This window comes from Drosophila suzukii, chromosome 3 (genome assembly GCF_043229965.1).
Source record: "Drosophila suzukii chromosome 3, CBGP_Dsuzu_IsoJpt1.0, whole genome shotgun sequence".
Taxonomy (NCBI): Eukaryota; Metazoa; Arthropoda; class Insecta; order Diptera; family Drosophilidae; genus Drosophila; species Drosophila suzukii.
In genome coordinates, this window is record NC_092082.1 from 26968198 (window position 1) to 26975091 (window position 6894).

General features: G+C 38.0%; 1 long non-coding RNA gene across 1 annotated transcript in view; it reads left to right on the forward strand.

Annotated features, from left to right (window-relative positions):
• Positions 1-6460, forward strand: part of LOC139353065 (uncharacterized) — a 108152-nt gene extending 101692 nt beyond the window's left edge. Inside the window, exon 2 of the long non-coding RNA XR_011604195.1 lies at positions 6260-6460. This is a non-coding gene — a long non-coding RNA (uncharacterized lncRNA). The remainder of the gene's footprint in view (positions 1-6259) is intronic.
• The last annotated feature ends 434 nt before the right edge of the window (positions 6461-6894 follow it).

A 6894-nucleotide genomic window follows, 5' to 3' on the forward strand; every position in this document is an offset into this window, starting at 1 on the left:
TCTTAATATTCCGGAGAAACTGCTGTAAGCAGATCGTGACTTTCGGACCCATTGATTAAAAAAAAATGTACCTTTGCTTGCGCTCCATTGATCTCTGCTACCGCAATAATGGTACTAAGGTCGAAGGCTAAACAAAATTCGGTTCCCGAATGTGCAGTTTGCGATATTTTGTCGCCTGAGATACCCGGGGAATCTGAGGCTAATAATAAAACAATGAATCCGCAGTATAAATGAATACTGTAGTACCAAAACCCGTCACATGCGTGGTACCAAAACCAATAACCTGTGTACCGCAGCAAAAACAAATATTTGTTTAACAGCTTAATTCTGACCTTTCATCTCTGGATATTTCGGCCTATATCCGTAGAAAAATGTAGGTTGGTGACGTAAAGGATTAACAATTTATATTGTAATATGCTAGGAATATGTCATCACTTGAGATTGGTATTCCTGATGCTCATTTTGAAACTGTGTGCCTGACCAAATTTTGGCCTGTAGACATTTTTGTTAAAGAGTACTAAGCTAAAAAAAAGAAAATTCGTTCAAAGGAAGTAGGAAGTTCCTCTAAAGAGCCGTCCACAGCGCCCTATTCTTTTTCTTCTGTTCCAAAAAACGATGTTCCTTCCAACTACTTTCCTATTGGAATACAAGAGGTTTACATAGAAAGCTGACTAATTTGTACACTTATAGTTTTTCCTTCTCTACCCACCTTACTGTATTTACAGAATCCTGGTTAAAGGCGGATATTCTTAATTCCGAAGTAAGTACACAACTTATAGGCTTGACAGCCCGACCCGAGGTGGAAGTGCAGTTTTGATTGCTTTTGACTCAGAATTAACATTTGATTAACTAATTATTAAGGAAAGAAATGACATCGAATTTCTGGGCTTAAAACTATCTCTTCGCGGTAGTTTTATATACATAACCTGTGCCAATATTCTGCCGTCATTTGAACTCCCTATATATGCGAATCACCTGTCCGCTATCCAGACTATCACAAATAAACTATCAGATAGGGATCAGTTAATAGTATTATGTGACTTTAATATGCCTAAAGAATATCTAGTATAACCCTCAGCGCAGCATCTTTATCTTGATGGATTGCTTGATATTCCGTTATTTCATGTAAGCCATGTTCGGAATATGCTAGGACGTTTACTCGATGTATGCTATTTTGCAGTCTAGATTGTGTTTGTATAGTCAGAACCTCTGCAATAACGTTAAATGGAAACATAAATGGAAAGTGTCGTATGTAATCCCACTTTATAAAAAGGGGAGCAAATTGAACTGAAATTGTAACTACAGAGGTATCTCAAAGCTATCAGCAATACCGATGCTGTTTGAAAAGATTATTAGACCCCATTTGCAACATAGTTGTAGGTCTCTTATTTCCGCACGCCAACCCGGACTTACAAAACGTAGGCCAACTACTACGAACCTTTTGGAGTTTACTTCATTTGTGATAAATGGATTCAAGGAAAATTTTCAGATTTACACTGATTTCAGTAAAGCTTTTGAGTCTGCAAATCAACCCCATCTAGGTCTGAAATCTGACTAATGAGCGTCCTGCGTATGATCTCCTTAAGTGGATCTCAAGTTATTTAAATGACAGGATACAAAGTGTCATTTCTAAAATCTCTTTCTTTCCTTATCCAAGTTACTTTAGGTGTACCACAAGGAGGTCACTTTGGTCCCGTCCTTTTTATATTATTCTTTAATGGTCTTCCTCTAGTCCTAACAAGGTTACATGTACTTATGTACGCTGATGATGTTAGGATGTGCCAGCAATATAATGAGCCCGCGCAATCTGATCTCGATGCATTTTAAACTTGGTGAAAAGATAATAAATTATTATTAAATGGCTCTAAGTGCAAAGTAATGACATTTTTTCGTGTAAACCCCTACTACACCGATTATACTCTTAGTGGTTATGAGTTGGACTGGATAACGCAGGTTGATGACCTTGGTGTCTGTATAGATCCCAAACTTAAATTTTTTCTCCACAAAACTACCATAGTGAATAAAGCCAGGGGTATGCTTGGATTTATAAAAATGTGGTCCAAGGAATTTTATGACCCCTACGTCACAAAAACCTTGTTAATATCATTTCTCCGACCAATTCTTGAATACTGCGGTCTCTTCTTGTGCCCGCAATACGGGGTATATATAGTCCGTATTGCGCCTGTACAAAAAACTTTCTGATATTTGCTTTATGGGGACTTAACTAAAATTCAAGCCTAATACTACCGTCTTACTCTAGCAGACTTCTTTAAATAAACTTGCCCTCATTAGCCAACCGTAGAACTATGCTAGGTACCATGTTCATTCGGATTCCTATTCATGGTGAGGTGGAGAGTCCCGAGTTACTCTGTCGCCTGCACTTTAATGTGCCAAAAAGATTCACTAGAAAACATATTCCACTAGTCTAAAATCATTGTAGTTCCAATTATGATATGCGACAACCTTTTAGAGTAGTTTGTATTGACTATATTGATTATATCACCTAATTTCTACTACAGACTTACTGCCCATTTTAAAATCAATAATATTATCCTACCTAGCAACTAATAAGAATTATTTTTTATGTCTTGAAAAATAGCATTTTATCCTGCATGTATTTTAATTATCTATGGTTCGATTGTCATTTTCTATGTCTGCGATTGCGTTTCTCACGCCCAAGAAAATGTCGATGTACGTATGTATGTTTAGTGTACATATGTATGGTGGGAATAGCGGAAAAACGTTGCGGGAATTGTGAAGACTTCGCTTATGTTTGTCGGTGCGTTTGTATGTCACCTGCACAATTTAATTACAGACGATTTGCTGGAGGAAATTTGTGGATATTGTAACTTAGTTCTAAACTTTAAAAATAATTTAGGCGTAATTGTACGTCAAGAAAAGTAGTTGGAGTGGACTGTATTAGAAATAGTAGTTAAAGTGGACTGTATTAAAATATTTTAGTAAATATAAATATAAATATTTAAATTTCTGGAACACATTAAAAAACAAGGAAGAACGCTATAGTCGAGTATCTCGACTATCAGATACCCTTTACTCAGTTACGTCGATGTACGTATGTATGTTTAGTGTACATATGTATGGTGGGAATAGCGGAAAAACGTTGCGGGAATTGTGAAGACTTCGCTTATGTTTGTCGGTGCGTTTGTATGTCACCTGCACAATTTAATTACAGACGATTTGCTGGAGGAAATTTGTGGATATTGTAACTTAGTTCTAAACTTTAAAAATAATTTAGGCGTAATTGTACGTCAAGAAAAGTAGTTGGAGTGGACTGTATTAGAAATAGTAGTTAAAGTGGACTGTATTAAAATATTTTAGTAAATATAAATATAAATATATAAATTTCTGGAACACATTAAAAAACAAGGAAGAACGCTATAGTCGAGTATCTCGACTATCAGATACCCTTTACTCAGTTAAAGGGACCAAAGGGAAATGGAGATATGCAAGCAGCAAAGCGAGATTAAAATACGCCACCTACCGGCGGTTGACAGATTTAAGCGTTATGGGCGTTAGAGTGGGCGTGGTAAATTTTTTAATCAATCGATAGGTATTGACGAGACTAATACATTTCAGTTAACATTTTTTATCTAGCATGAAAACTGTGGGCGTCACATGTTTGGGCTGTTGGTGGGCGTTAGAGTGGGCGTGACAAATTTTTTTTTGGATCAATCGATATCTATTGACGAGACCAATGCATTTTAATTTTTATCTAGCGTGAAAACTGTGGGCGTCACAGGTTTGGGCGGTTTGTGCGCGTTAGAGTGGGCGTGGCAAACTTTTTTTTGGTCAATCGATAGGTAATGATAAGAACAATACATTTCAGTTAACATTTTTATTCTAGCATCAAAACTGTAGGAGCCACAGTTTTGGGCGGTTTGTGGGCGTAGGAGTGGGCGTGGCGCATTGCTGAAACAAACTTGCGCTGCGTAAGAAGCCTAGCTCTTATAGTTTCCGAGATCTCAGCGTTCATCCGGACATGGCTAGACCGACTCGGCTAGTGATCCTGATCAAGAATATATATACTTTATGGGCTCGGAAACGCTTCCTTCTGTCTGTTACATACTTTCCGACTCTACGAGTACCGGGTATAATAAAGAGTGCAATTCCTAAGGAAAATTTTTGAATCGGCTATGGCTGAGTTATATTTTACACACAATTGGAATTAAAATATGTTTGCAGAATATATGACTTGAATAGTAGCACTGGAATATCTACTGGAATTGTTTAAAGTGCACAACTGTGTGTGTGTGTTTGTGGAATATTGTCACGCACAAATAACGGAATTAAAATACATATATTAAATGCCGTTGCATTTAACTATAGAGAAAGTTAGTCGAAATAGGCTTCGACTGGACCAAAATGTTGGGGCGGGGTGGCTCGATCGCTGAAATTAAGTGAAATCGCAAAAAAAAGGTATGAAAGACACGGGGTACTTTGGGGTCTCTTAACACGACGTGCGTGGGTGTTAGTTGTTACACTTGGAAATGTCACTGCTTAAGTCTACTTAACTTGGGCGCTCAAGAGCGGAGCGGAGACTTAGGGGAGAGATGGAGAGGGAGATGTAGATGTAGACATCTAGAAAAACTGCCGCTCGACACACCATTCATGAAAAAATTGTAGGCAAACAAAATAAATAATTTGCAATTCAATAGAGGGCGAGAGGGATGGAGATATATTCATGCAACACCGAAGCGCCACCTATGTTTCACGCTATGTGGCGTGTCGGTAAAATTTAGTAAGCAGCCCATAGGAATGAACGATAGGTGGCGCTCGTAGAGTAAAAGGGTAAATTGTTTTCGGGAAAAAGTATGTAACAGGTAGGCCGTTTGGCCGTCTGTCCGTGTGAAAGCCGTGATCTCGGAAACTATAAGAGCTAGAGAGTTTGGAAATCAGATTTGGATTGCTTAGCTTTGTACGCAAGGCAAGTTTGTAACGCTAGTGTTTTACGCCCAAGCTAACCCCCACAAACCGTCAAAAACTGTGGCTCGTACAGTTTTCGAACTAGACAAAATATTTTACCTGAAATTTATTAGTCTCGTCAATAGCCTGCAGTTCCACCACTTAACACTGGCACACAATCATCACGCATTCGACGCCAAAGCCGAACGCAACGACGGCAGAGCCATCGCAACATCGGCAGTGCCTAAAAAGGTGCTTAATGCGTGCCTGTTTTTGAGCAGTGATGAATCGTAGTTCGCTTGCTTTTAAATATATTTCAATTTTCCGCTTAACGCTCAAAAAAGAGATTTTGCCAATATTTGATTTTAGATTATTTTTTTTGTCATGCCATTGTCATGGCTTGGCGACCCAAGAACTGCGCTAGCCTAATTTTACATCGGTTGCTGTGAAATCTACAACATATGTATGATATTTCATAAAATTTTATGACCCTATGGGACGGTTGTCAGCCTCCTTTCTCCCAACTTTTTCGCTGAATTCTGGCTTTTGAGGGACCTCGAAAAATTCGGCAAATATGGCAAGGGGCCACCCATTATGGGCAATAAAGGGCCTTCAGAAAACATATTTTTCTCGGCCTTTCTCACAACACTTACCCCCTAGGGGTTGGAACTTTAACACTTAAGCGGCCTAAGCTAATTGACACAATTTTTTTTTTACTTTTTGGGCCGAAAACTATCTTAGCCAACAGACAAGCTACTTACAAAGTTACGAGCTATTTGTGGCTGATTTCCCGCTAAACTAGCGGGTCTTTCCAAAAGTGGGTACTCTAAAGTTTTTGAGACGCAGCTACTTACCACGATCTACACTTTTTGGGACGATAAAAGAACGTTTGGGGACAAGCACACAAACTATAAATTACAAACTAACAATCTGACAAACAGAACAAAATTTTCATTTTGAGTAGTCCCATAAAATCTTGATTTTGGAATAACTTTTGAACGGAGCATCGGATCTTAGCAATGGAGGTGTCATTCCAAGCGCATTTGCAATTTTTATTCGAGCCTGAAAACTGTAGGAGCCTCAGTTTTGGGCGGTTGTAGGCCATAGAGTGGGCGTGGCACCCTGCTGAAAGAAACTTGCGCTGCGCAGAAAGCCGAAGAGCCTGCATGGCAAGAGCCTACATTATAGCTCTTATGAATTCTGAGATCTAAGTGTTCATACGCACAGACGGGTAGACATATCTAGTATACCCTTTTACTCTACGAGTGACGTGTATAAGAAATCCAGATTTTGTATTTTCCAATTATAAATTATTTGAATTCTTATGTACTTTTAGGCACTGTTCAAGGAATGGAGAACTTCAAATTTATTCATAGAAATCAATATACAGAAACACCGTTTTTAAATAATATTGCTTCAAATGAGGAATACTACCATCAGTTTTCTTGTGCATTAGATGAAATGAATGACATCCCTTTTATATGCTGCGCAAGAAATATTTTTCATCCCTACATGACAAACTCCATTAACTTTCAAGGTATTAAATACAACTCCATTAATAATTCTAAGAATTCGATAAATACCTATCTTTTTTTCAAAAGAAAAACCATTTAGAAAACCGTTTACTGACAGAAAACCTCGCCAAGCCTACAATGCGTCACAGTTGGAACAACTTGAAAAAGAGTTCAATTTAAATAAATACCTCAGTGCTAGTAAGCGAGTTGAACTGTCAAAGTCGCTGTCTCTGACGGAAGTTCAAATAAAAACATGGTTTCAAAACCGTCGTACAAAATGGAAGAAACAGTTGACATCGAGGTTAAAAATAGCGCACAGACAAGGATTATGGGTGCCAACTTTACCAACTTCAACAATTTTTCCACATACATAATATGAAGGCATCAAAGCCCTATTAAGACCTTTAAAATCAAAAATAAAATAAATAAAACTACAGGCCAATACATCAAAATTAAT